Source organism: Alligator sinensis, unplaced genomic scaffold (assembly GCF_000455745.1).
Source record: "Alligator sinensis unplaced genomic scaffold, ASM45574v1 scaffold1036_1, whole genome shotgun sequence".
In the NCBI taxonomy this organism is placed as follows: Eukaryota; Metazoa; Chordata; order Crocodylia; family Alligatoridae; genus Alligator; species Alligator sinensis.
This window is the reverse complement of record NW_005842657.1, coordinates 776702-790076: the sequence shown is the minus strand read 5'-3', so window position 1 is coordinate 790076 and position 13375 is coordinate 776702.

Below are 13375 nucleotides of genomic sequence, written 5' to 3'. Positions count from 1 at the left end.
CGAGAAGCAGACGCCAACTCCGCGGCTCTCCCGGCTCCGCAAGGCGCAGGTCCCGCCGCGTCTGCCCGGGGCTGAGCGCGGGCTGCCCCATGCCGCACGCGCGCACACGCACACGCACGCACTCACACAGTCACACACACGCAGCAGCACACACACACACGCGCGCGCACACACTCACTCCCGCACTCTCACGCATGCACACACACATTCAAACGCACGCACATACGCACGCGCGCGCGCGCACACACTCACACACACCTTCACTCACACATACACTCGCACACAGTCACACGCACACACATACACACTAACGCGCGCGCGCACACATACACTGATATACACCTGCACACACACTCACATACACTTTCACTCGCACTCACGCGCACATACTCACATTCACACACGCACATACACACCAACGCGCGCGCGCACACATACACTGACATGCACCTACACACACGTTCACACTCACACACACATACTCGCACACATTAATTCACACACGCGCACTCACTCACGCGCGCGCACACACGCACAAGAGGAGCAATAAAAGTTTCGCGGCGAGCCCTTGGGCGGCGGACACGGCGCTTGCCCTTGGCAATGAGTCCAGAGACAGGCACTGCCTCCCCCCCTCCCCCCGCGGCTTTCTCCCCTCTCCCCAGGAAGGCCGGGCGGAGCGGAGGGAAAAATCCCGGAGCCAAGAAGCCCGAGAGTAACGAGAGGGGAAAGGGAAGGGGAAGGGGAAGCCCCCCTCCCCGCGTCCTGCCCCAGCAGCAGGAGCGGAGCGCGCCCGCCACCCGCCTCCCCTCTGCGGGACTGGCAAAGCAACCCCGCGGGAGGGAAGGGGACAGTGTTGGAGGCGGCGGAGACCAAGACAAGGGGGAATGGACAGGGGTGGGGGAGAAAAAGATTTGCTTGACTGAAGTGTCTGAGAGAGAAAAAAGAGGGGGGGGGGATGAATGGCTTCTGCACCTGTCTTCTCAGCACCTGCTGCTGCTGCTGCAGAGAAGCTGAGGCACAGCGTGTGCGTGCGAGTGAAGGTGTGCGTGCTTGTGTGTGAGTGCGCGTGTGAATGTGTGTGCGCGTGTTTGTCCGTCCTTCTTCCACTCTGGGGGGAGGGAGGTGCAGAGAGAGTGAGAGTGTGTGTGTGTGTGTGTGAGAGTGACCTCCTTCCACTCTGGGGGAGGGGGGCTAACAGTCGACTGAAGATCCGGAGGGGAGGGAGATCCTGCCCTTAAGAGATGCAAGATCAAATAGAAAACCCAGCCGTCTTTCCTAGGCTGCCAAGCCAAGGGAGTTGGGAGGGGGAGGAAGGTGGAGGGGGAAGGGGAAGGGGAAGGGGAAATCCAATGCAACCCCTCCCCCCCCCCACACGCACACAGTCTCTCTCTCTCTCTCTCTCTCTCTGTCCCTGTTGCTCATTGCATCTGCAACGTGGTTATTGCTGCACGGGGGGGGAGGGGGCAGAGGAGTCAAGAGGAGCCCCAAGCCCTAAAGACCTTTCATTCCTCCCATGCAGCTATTTATTCAGAAACCAAACGCTGCTGCCCCATCTCCAGCCTCATGCCAATCAGAGGATGATTAAAAGAAAAAACAGAAAGGGCGGGGGGGGCTGTTACAAAACCCCGAAGATTGACTTTGCATTTGTGCGGGGCCAGCAGGTTTCCGGGCGGGGCTGCACAACCCCCAGAGGAGCAGTGTCAGTGTTTCTGCCCATCAGGCGCCCCCGATTTGGGGGGAGACTGCCCCCAGCCGCTGTGGTGCGGGAAGTGAGTGCCGGCTGCCTGCACGTGTTGCGAGGGTGAAGTGCTCGCCTGCTGATCAGACTCGGAGGAGGCAGGGACACCGCTGAATTGAACAGCTGTGACCCCCAAAGGTGGGAGAATAAACCAGCCCCCCTCCCCGGCTATTACAGCACAGCACGCTGGAGTCAGCGATCACCCCTTCCCCCTTATAGCCAACTGCTCTGTGGATTTTCTGCTCTGTAATCCGGAGCCAGGACAGTATCTGCCACACATATTTAAGCATTCAGGCTGCCAGCAGTAGCTCCACGCACAAGAGGGTGAAGTATTGGTGGCAGATAGGATCCATCCATCCATCCATCCATCCTGCCTGTGTATTTTAAAATCCTGCTAGTTGAGGAGGACACATCAGGCAGCCCCAGGGCTCTGCAGCAAACTCCCTGAACTGAAGAATCGCCTGGTACTCCCTGGGTCTTCTTCTGTTATTCATTTTACTTACAGGCAAAAATTGAGACTGCAGTTTTGACTTCTCATAAACTGCATTTCTCCCTTCCTCTCCAGTCTGCCAGCAAGGGAGTTTAAATTGAGAATCAGCCGATTTACCTATCCGGATCAACTGCCCTCATGCAGACGTGCAGTGTCTCACTTTCTTAGACAAGCAACATGTTGAGCAACTGGAGAGGGAGGGCTTGGAAACATGCTGTAATAAGGAGAGCTTAAAAACAGATTGAAGGCTTCTGCTGCAGGGCAATGCAGACATCCATATGGCTAGGTTTCAAGTTATAGTTACTTACAGAAGGTTACAGTACAAGTAGGCACAGAACAGCTGATCTGGCTTTTCTGGGAAAATGTGCTGTGTCACATTTTATAATGGTAAGCTTCCATATTTTTCTCTTTGCTGGATACATCCTCTATATTGTCACACAGGGAGCCTTCTTGCTTTGGAGCTTCCCCAGCTATGGAGAGAGCCACTGTTGAATTTGAAGGCACTACCCAGTACTACTGCTGTTTACATAGCACCCTGTGTTTGCTATGTCAAGTGAAGTACATCAACATCTACCACATCATTAGCTCAAGGAGTTTCCAACCACATCATCAGCTCAAGGAGTTCCCAATCTGAAGCTACAGCAAGTACCCTGCAAATATAGTCTGAGATATGCACAGAATAGCCACATTTTTATAAATAAAGCGACAGGCATGCTCACCTAGCGAGTACTTTCTACGGTTAGGTTAGATGTAACAATGAAATAAGTGGTAGGTTTGTACCAATGTGTGGTGAAAAAGTAAAAAGCAAAACTATTAAAAAGTAGTACATGTGCATCTGTCAATGAGAAGCTAGAACAAATCAATTTCTGGGAGATTCATAGATGTTTGGGTTAGATGGGACCTCAGCAGAGCATGGAGTCTGACCCCCTGCCCCAGAAAGTAAAGAGCAGCGGGGTAAGATGACCCCAGCCAGGTGCTTGTCCAGTCTCCTCTTAAAGACCCCCAAGGTAGGGGAGAGCAACACCTCCCTTGGCAGCCCATTCCAGATTCTGGCAACCCTTTCCATAAAGAAGTTCTTCCAGATGTCTAACCTGAATCTGCTCTCCGTCAGTTTGTGGCTGTTATTTCTAGTTACTCCAAGGGTGCCCTGGTAACCAGAGCATCTCCTATCCCTTGCTGTCCTCACCTGATGAAACCCTTGTAAATTGTCTTTGAAAAATATAATCTTCACCTTTTCATTTCTCCTCTCATTTCAGTCATTTTGCATATTCTAGCTTCAAATTTTTTTTATGTAAATAATCAGTGCAGAGGAAGTAGTTCCTTCCTGGGCCTCTTGATACCTTCAAGCCTGTTTATTTATACAGGTAAATTTTAAGTGTTAGAAAAGCCTATCAAGTTTGGGTGAAAAAAACTAGATGGAAATTGTTCCTAACACAAAAGATTTTTTAAAAACATTTTTTGGAGGAAAGAACAGTGGGGACCATATATAATTTCAGTTGATTCAAAAGGGCAACTCTGAATACACCACAGTCCTTAAAATCTTCCTCAGGGAAAATGCCATTGATCTCAAATGGGAATTTTTCCCTGAAAAGGACATCAAGTTCCATTTGCATGCATGAAAGCATAGCTATATTTTAAATTATTCCTTATGGCTTTTAGTTAAAACCTTACTTGTAGAGATGAACAGTTTACCCAGGGGTATATTGTTTTTTGATTCATGTATGAATTAAAAATCTCTGCATGCCTCAAAGTGTTGTTCTTTATTGTCGTAACCATCCATCACATGATAATCCCTTCATATAACACAACCTGTCAGCATGCCTATCTCACTGTGAGAAACTGAGCCTTTCTATTGATTTTAATAGGATCTTGATTTGACCTAAGAGGCTTTCCTCTAAAAGATGCTGTGTGCTCTCAACTACCCCTCTCATCTTGGTAATAACTTTAAGCTAACGCAAGGCGCCTAGGGACATGAGGGCACTTGGCATGTCAAAGGGGCAGGACAGTAATTTGGAACCCTATTTGAGCATTTTCAAGTTGGGAGCAAGATTTAGATTGATGTTTACAAAGTAGGAAAAGCGAGACAATCTATGTGAATGAGTTGCAGAGAAAGGAGTGCAATCTCTCATTTAAGACAGGAGACTTCAAAAAAGCTAAGCTTTAGTTGCCTCAGAAACTATGCTGCACTACTGTTGCTATCATCAGAAAACAAATAAACAAACAAAAACACTCCATTAGATCTATGTCCCGCTTTCCTCGTTTATTTGCTAAGCTGTGCGTTTGCTGTAATAAAGAATGTAAGGACCCATTACTGGAGAAGAAAACGGATCTATCTTCTTCCCATCAAAAATGCCTTTAAATTTTTTCCAAAGAAATTCAGAAAGGATACCTAAGAGAATTGATCGGCTTTGGTTTGCAAGAGGTAAAAAACAGAACAATTTATAGCAATGTGATCAACTAGTTTGACCACCTGGGAAATTAAGGCTATAGGATTTCCTTAAATTATTTTTTTGTTTAAGATAGAGGATGTTTTAGAAAATGATCCAGTCTTGATTGAACAGTGCTCAGAGTTTAGGAATCCATCATAATCCTCGGCAAATAATTCCAATGTTTAAACACACTGAATTGCACCTTGCTTCTAGTCCAACTTTCAGCAACCTGATCTTACTGTACCTTTGTTTGGTCCTTTCAGCCTATCCTCATCCTGGTCCTTTCCTGTCACCACTTCTTTAACCTGACTTCACCCACTGTCACAATCCAGTTTCCCCATAATTTCCTTCCCTCCTCGCCTTTTCAGGCTGCTTCCTCCTTCCTCTCTATGCTGCTTGGGTACCAGGAAAAGGAGAACTAAAAGCAAAAAAAGGCAGAGATGGCAGGTATTTCCAGTTTGCTTTCAATTTCATTGTTATTTGATTTTGGGTCTGATTCGATTTGCAATGAATTTTTTTCCCCCCAAATTTCCACTAAATCAGAATCTCTTTCGGCATTACAGTTGCTCACAGAAACTGAGGCTCTTGCCAGTTTCATTGGTAAGCAGAAACTCAATTTCACTGAGCGTGTACAAAGGTTCTTAGGCTGTCTGGCAGTAGGGCAAGGTACTCTTCCAACTTCCAGTGCAGACCCACCAGAGATCCACGTTGGGCCCCCTTAGAATCCTGTGGTTACTGAATCCCACCTAAACTAAAAATTTCAGACCCAGTGATATTTTTCATTGAAACTTTGTGTCACTGGGAAATTTCTGACCAAAACTAATGAATGAGCTCGGTCCTTTCAGTACCTGTGCCTGATGGCACAGGACAAATGCAGAGAACACTGACTCAGAACAGGGTGAAACCCGCTCAATTGAGATAGACTCCTCAGAAAATTTATTTAAAAGTCTAGCAAGTGAATGCATGTTTCCAATAACCAAATTTGGAAGAACTCTCAAAGCTATGCAAAGACACATCCTTTTACCACGTGATCCCCCTGCCATTTTTTTCTGTGTTCCAAAGCATGGAGTCTTTTCCAACCTCATTGTAAGAAACCGATGAATCATTTTCACTGAACACTTTCAGAAAATTGTCAGCCAGAGGTGAAACCTAATATAAAAAAAATCAGCCCAAACAACTAAAGTTTGGTAAAAGAATAAGCAATTCCCTTAATTTGTTTGTTATAACACAGATTGTATCTTAACCCAATTTAAACTTCAGTCTTCCAACCTGTATAAATGGATGCTCAGAGCAAGACTCGCCATGTGAGTAAGCATCTGCTTTTATGATCAACTTAAATGACTGAGATGTTACACTTTCTAGAGCAGGTACTATCTTTAATTGTATGTTTATACAGCATCCAAAACAATGGGATTCTGAAGCAGATAATCTACATTTACAGAGTAAAAATAAGAACTAATAATGAAAATTATGACTGATCTAGGCTGAAAGTAAAACAGCTCTTCTCAAACACAGCTACATGAATTAACCATACCTCCCTTCTAAGAAGGTGTTTGTTATATTGATCTGTTTACCTTCAGTATACAATCAACAAAACTATATTTCTTTTTAAAGTAATACTTTTATCTGTTTGCCATAGCTCACATGCATTACTCAGATAAGTAGTTCCACTGACTTCAGCTTTCATAACTGTCACAACCCAAAGGGTGTGATTTTTGTTTGTGTGTGCTTCGGCACTGCTAAATTGTCCCCGCTAAATTATAGCTTCTTTGCACGGTGGAGTTCTCTGCTGCAAAAGAGAACCCTGGTGCAAGGGAGAATTTCCCGCCAATTTGAAGCTTTCTTTGCAGGGTGCATTTCTTTGTTGCAGCACAGAAATGCTCGTTGCAAAGAGTTCCCGCCATTTGTATGCTAATTCGAGTCCCATTATTGGCCAGTTCTAAATTATTCACACGTGGCAGCTAGTGATTGGCTTGCTAGCCGTATAAAAGGCTTGAGTGGTTTCCGCCCAAGTTGGAGGACTCCACGAACAAGGGAGGAGGAGACTTCACGCTGTGTGAAGATCTCTAAGCGCTGCGGATCCTTACGGACCCAGTGCGTTTAAAGCAGGCAACGGAGGTCTGATCAACCTCTAGCCTCTCCCCTTCGCCGAGCGCAATCCAGACATATCCCTTCCCTCTCCGACCCGGTGTGCCCGGGCTGCTGGCCACAGCCCGCGTGCAGCGCAGAAAAGGGCTCGGGTCGCTCCCGGCCCGCACAATAACCAAGATCAGAAGGATGTAGCTGTAAGAGACCTTTCTGCACAGTGTAAATATTAGTGGTCATATTCCATCCTCCTTTATACAGAACTCCTTTTGAAATCAGTGGGAGTTTAGCAATAAAACATGACCACAAGGAAATGTTCTGGACATTTCAAGATCTGCAGATCCCATGCAACATCCTATAAGTTTTACTTGTCTCCCTGAGAAAATATTATGAAAATAGTATGAAAAAGCTTGGAAAAAAACCTGGCTGAATTAGTGGACTGATATTAGTTACTTTCCTGCCTGAGCAAGTTCCAATGAAAATAGTTGGCTAGAAAGGGAGTGGGAATGGAGGTGGTCTTCTGCTCTGAAGGTCAGCAGAGCTTTCAGGCTTGGGCTAGCCTGTTATCAGGGGTTAGAGTGCAAAATGGTTGGGGGTTTGGGCTTTAGAGTGACCATTAGGTTGCCCCTCTGTATCACTGTAGATATGGACTCTATTTCTGTAATCAGATGTTTAAATATTTTTAAACATTATTGTACAGAAAGGTGGTTTTAATGATTTTGGTCTTTCTGGATCAGAATTGAGACATACTGGCAGACGAGTGAGGGAATTTACAGTGTTCCTTTATCTGTAGTTGAAACACAGAATGGCAACCAGGTTGTATAAAGTCTAATATAATTGTTAAAAGTGCTAGGGTAGGAGGGGGCAGGGGGGAATAGCAGGCTGAGGGGTGGGGATGGAGGATGGCCTATACCAAGATTATTTCTTCTTTATTTTCTCTACATCTTGGGTCACTACATTTCATAGCATCATGACAGTGACTACAATAACTAGGCAACTTTAAATATTTATCATGACTACTTAATCAGTGGTATTTTTAAAAGACTACTTAAATGTGTTTTTGAAAAAGTATACTCATTCTTCATTATATGCAGATAAAATATTCAAAATCAATTTATTTTAATAAGCAGTTTCTGCTACATATAAAAATATTCTGCAGGCTATAGGAAAAGGCTAACTTCCAAGACTGAGCAAACATTTTCTTATGTATACATATAAAATCAATACAATTTAGAGGCATAAGGCCAGGAACTAGGGAGAAGAAACTAACACTGAGTAGTCTTTTTTTCCTCCATCCTCCCACCTTCCAAAGTATTTTTTTTTTCTTTTCAAGTACAGTGCCTTTATCACCAACACTGGGAAGAAGTATTTATAGGTTGATTTTTGATCACTTATCAATCCCCTAATAAGGGAATGAGGAGTTCCCTTATTAGAGTATGGCAAAGTAAGAGAATATGAGAAAAGTAATTTGATTTGTTCAATTTAAACATATTCTTGTGGTTTAGAGTTGGGGCCTGTGTCCTTCATACTGCAATCTTTTTTATCAGGAATTTTCTGAGCACCTTTCAGAATACCGATGCACAAATAATACACTCTATTGGGGAAGGCTTCTTGGTGCATTTCCTTTAGAGACTTAGAATCATGACTGAGATAGGGTCTAAAAATCTTACTAAGATTTATCAAGGAAAGAGAGAAAAAATATGATTAAAAAGTCTGCATCATGCATGTGGTCTAATATTCAGCAAAAGCTAAGCCAAATAGGTAGAGTGCATCATAATTTCAGTGAGATAATAGATCTATATTTCCAAAAAGTGATTTTCCATTTTTTCCTCCCCTTTTGGCCTAGCCTTTTTCTTAAATTCACCTATTTTAGAGTGCGGGAATTGGCCTGGCTGCTCATTATACCAGTCCTTTTTTGCCTAATCTATAGAACCATTAGAAATTACATTCTTCAGAGGAAACTTTTAAATTAAAGAAGTATTGACCAATAATTCCATAGCTAAGATGAATTTTGCACTTAAAGCATGGTTCCAAAGTTTTGGGTTTGTTTGTTTTTTATTTGAATAATACCAGATATTCTGACTGAAACTATAGCACTCAAAGTAAAGAATAAGTTTTTGGAGACTAATTTGCCTTATTAGTTTATGAATTAAAATTAAACACTGCCACAGGAAATAAATGTTGTATTACCATGCTAATTTTAACTGGAAATCTGAAAGAAAGATGTTAAGTGTTTATCTAGATCTAGTCTGAAAATTCTTCTTCATACACTCCATTTTTCAGGGCTCCTGTGATTTTTCTCTTGGTTACAAAAACCCAAGCTTTAAAATATAAGAACAAGAGGAATTACAAGGAATCATTTCTATACTGGATATAACATAAAGTCTACTCTCCAGAGTATCTTGCTTACTCTCTACAAAACCTTCCCAAGACTACACTATGAACCATGAAATATGCACTCAAGATCTGAAAACAACTCTGGGAATATATTTTGCAGTAGGAACTTGAAATGTCAGTATACATTGCTTGTAAACAAATACAGTGTTACTTTTAATATTAGAAAAACTGTACCTTTAACTCTAAACACAATGCTGTTGCACCTATGCATGGGAAAGATTTTTGTCAAAATGCAAAACAACAAACTTATGTTAGTTTTCCTAGTTTTGTTTAGTGGCCAGCCACTAAAAGTGAAAAAAAATTCCAAACAACCATTTCATCAACATTTATACAGGAAAATGTTCAATAAGATCTCGTTGCAACATAGAAAATATGGTATTGGAACATCAAAATCAATCTTAAGCTGAAATATTTCAACAAAACCACCACAGTAAAAAAGTTTGACAGAATTTCTAGCCAGGATAACAGTACTGTTCATTTCCAACCAACATGTAGTTGACCATAGTTGTCATGTAACCAACATATAATGTAGTCCATGCATAGCATTTGACAGAATAAGCTGTCACCCAAGAAAGCTTATGACCTACCTTCTGCCTAAAATTTAACATCACAAGCTTTGGTTTAAAGAAATGATACTGGAAAATACAAAGTCAAATGTGGCCATGTGTTCACAGCCAAGTGTTATGCAATTTCATAAATATAAAAAAAATGCTTCCACACATATACTATGTTACCAGTAACTGCTGCACTGACTGTTCTGTATTATCTTTGTGCACAAACCTCTTGTTATCACTGTTGTGGTCTATAACAAATTAAAACAGACCAGTAGAGTTAGAGTTAAATAACCTCGCTATGCTTCAGTTTGGGGGATAAAACACTTATCTGCCGATTTATTATCCTACCTCAAAGATACTGTGAACATTTTAAGAAGTTTTTACATGCTATGTTCTTATTTAAATTGTACCCTCATGTTGAGACAGTTGCAAAATGTGCAAAAGAACAAAAAATAGCAATTTTAGATCTGCAAGGCCCTCCAACTGGGCTTGTACAAATTCAAATTTCAAAATAGGGCTACAATAAAGACATAAATAACACTGATTCAAAAGACTATAATGTGTACATACATGAATTATGACTTAATAGAATCCATACCAATTATTTACCTTTTGCAATACGGAGAATATGAATTAAACCAACATGGAGGTTTATATTTCCACCTACATCTCAGGCAAGTCAATTCAAGTATGAATATGGATTTAAGGCAGAACACACTGGTGGAGCTGCCATTCATAACTGCAGGTGTGCAAATGACCTTCTTAAACTTAAAAAAATAAATTGGCATAAGACCAATTGCAGAAAGTATAAAAATTAAAATTGAATTAAATAAAAAAATTAAGCATGGCAAAATTAAAGTGTTACATGAAATTACAAAGCACCAAACTGGAGTACTAGACTGGAAATAATGGATTACATTGAAACCCGACTTCTTTATAACAGCCTAAAGGTGTGAAATATCTGGAAACTTGCCATAGATAACCAGCAGAGAATTTCTGTGAAATAGGGGATCTCCCTGCTAACTTAAGTGTGCCAGTGTTGAGCATATTATCCCTTGCCATCTGGTAATGGGGAATAACATAAAGCAGAATTCTGGAACCAAATAACAGAACACCATTTTGTCCCTTAGTTCTTGATATGCAAATGAAAATGGTCTAAATGAAAGAAAGAAAAGCATTATGGTACACTGAATTACAGACTAACTATAGAAACCTCTACTGACAAACTATACAGGATGTAACAGTGTATCCACCACCAAAAAGGCCATACTTTAAAAGTATATCATGTATTTTATTGATTCAGTAGTACTTACCACTGACATGTCCTATTACAACCTTGCTTGCACCTAACCTTCAGCAAAGAGATTTGCATAAAATAGTTTCCAATATCAAACAGTGGTTCTACCTGAAAATTCTGCTTAAAAATAGTGAGACAACATGGAACATAGAGGAGTTACAATATAATTACTTGTTCTGACCTATACCTTTGAGCAAAGCTTCATTTAGTAGGAGGGATACATGACTTTCCCCAGTGTAACCCACTAAATATTCTCCTTTGGCTTTGACAAGAAAAAACAAATCGAAAACAAAAAACCCTTTTATTAGAACAAGCTCCACTGATATACCTACCCTCTGTTACACAATCCGAAAGGCAGATAATTGGTGAGTTAAACTAAATTTTATTTCATTAGTTTTCTAGGGGGAATATCTTAATTAAATACATTTTTCCAGGGGATTATTAATAGGATTTCATTTAAATTGTTGAAAAAATAGTTTTTATCTCATACCAAGGAAAAGGAATAGGCTCTTTTATTCTTCAAAATAATCTGGATGTCCATAGAATTGTGTAATAGGAAAAAAAAAAAAGTAAATCTTGTATATTTGTCATGCATTTCAACTTTCAGATGTGTGATAGATCACATGTCCAACAGGTGCTTGGATTCAAAGTAGATATTGTTAGTAGGCAACTATCGATCCTCTGGATGGATCATAGCGTACATGTAAGAGGTCTAGTCAAATGCCCAATGAATCCATTTGTGGTTGATAGGCCCAATTGGAGAGCAACACAGCTTGTTACAAGTTTCACATATCCATATGTTATCTAAGTTGGAATCTAATTACAGCACACTGCTTTCTTCTTTCTCGCTTTGCTTCCATCCTCTGGATCCAAGCTGTTTCACATTGAGCTGCACCCAGCACCAGATGTTCTCTCCAGAACAAACAGGATTCTGCATGCTCTTCCCAGCTTTCTACACTGATGCTGAATGACTTTATATCATTTTTGCACACATCGTGGTATTGCCATGGTGGGTGGCATCACTTTATACAGCCATCTCATATCTTGCTTTACAAAATATTCTTAGGGATCTGGTCTCCTCCTATTCTCCTGACATAGCCAAGCCATCACAACCTCCTCTTCCTGATACTAGTTTCTAAGCGTGTCATTCCTGCATGCTTCAGATCCTCTTTGTTTGGTATTCTGTCTTTCCAGTATCTTATGCAGACATCTCATGTGAAAACTGTTCAGTCTCTTGATGTACTTAGCATATGTAGCCCATGTTTATGAACCATAAAGCAGGACACAAGTCTTGTAGATTCACATCTTCACCTTAGCTGATAGTTTGCTGTTATTCCATGCACATTTCTGTATTAGCCTGAAATTCTTACTGCTTTTCTGATTCTGTTAGTAAGTTCAGTGAAGGTCAAGATTCCTACTGACTGTAGAACCCAAGTAGCAAAAACTGTCAATGACACCTAGAAATTTATCCTCCAGAGTGATGTCAAGTATTGCTTCTTCCACCCCTTGGTGTATGATTACAGTCTTCTTGAGACAAATTGCTGTTGTTAGGTGCTAGGTAAAACATTCATCACTAAAAATACCATTCCAAGCCTCATAACAAGTATGCACATTTACAATCTCTTAGCTCTAAGGGGAACAAAATACAATATATATTTGCTAAGGGCCAAAAGCCACATTGCTTAATTTTTGTGTCCTGAAAGTTACACAATTATACAGCAAAGTTAAACATGTATGGATTGTGGCAGGCCAGTGGAGGGTGCTCCTGTGCTTAGCCAACCACCTCACTGCGCCCAACCACTTTCTAGGCTCCAAGTACCTTCCTGGGGGTGCCTCACATCTGGCCAACCCCCTTCCTGGAGCACACCCTCTAGCCTGGGGGTAGCACTGCCACCACACAGGGTCTGACCTGATCTTGGCACTGTGCCCCCTGGGCAACAAAGGCTTAGTAGCTCTCGAGGGTATTAAATCTACTTCAAGAACTTGCTGTGCTTCCCTCAGACTGAAGCACAAATAGTGGTCTCCCTTAGTCAGCCGAACCAAGGGGACCCCAAGGCATAATCTAGCTCCTCTCCCAATAAGTCTCCCATCTAGGTACAAAGGAGAACTTTACTGGTTACAAGGAGTAGGTTTGGAATAGGGTACAGGGTAGAGCAATATCAGAAATCCCATAGAGCAAACAGGGTGGCTGATCACACATCTGAGTTACTACAAGCTATATATCTAGTTAGATCTCAGGTAGCTTACTCATGAGTATCATTCAGAGGCGGATAGTTCATTGATCATGAGTTTCAGGAGAGAAAGCAAGTTTCAGATGGTCCAGCTCTTCTCTCTAAGAGTTTTCCTCATGGCTAATGCCCCCCCTCCCGGGTAGTCCTTCACTTA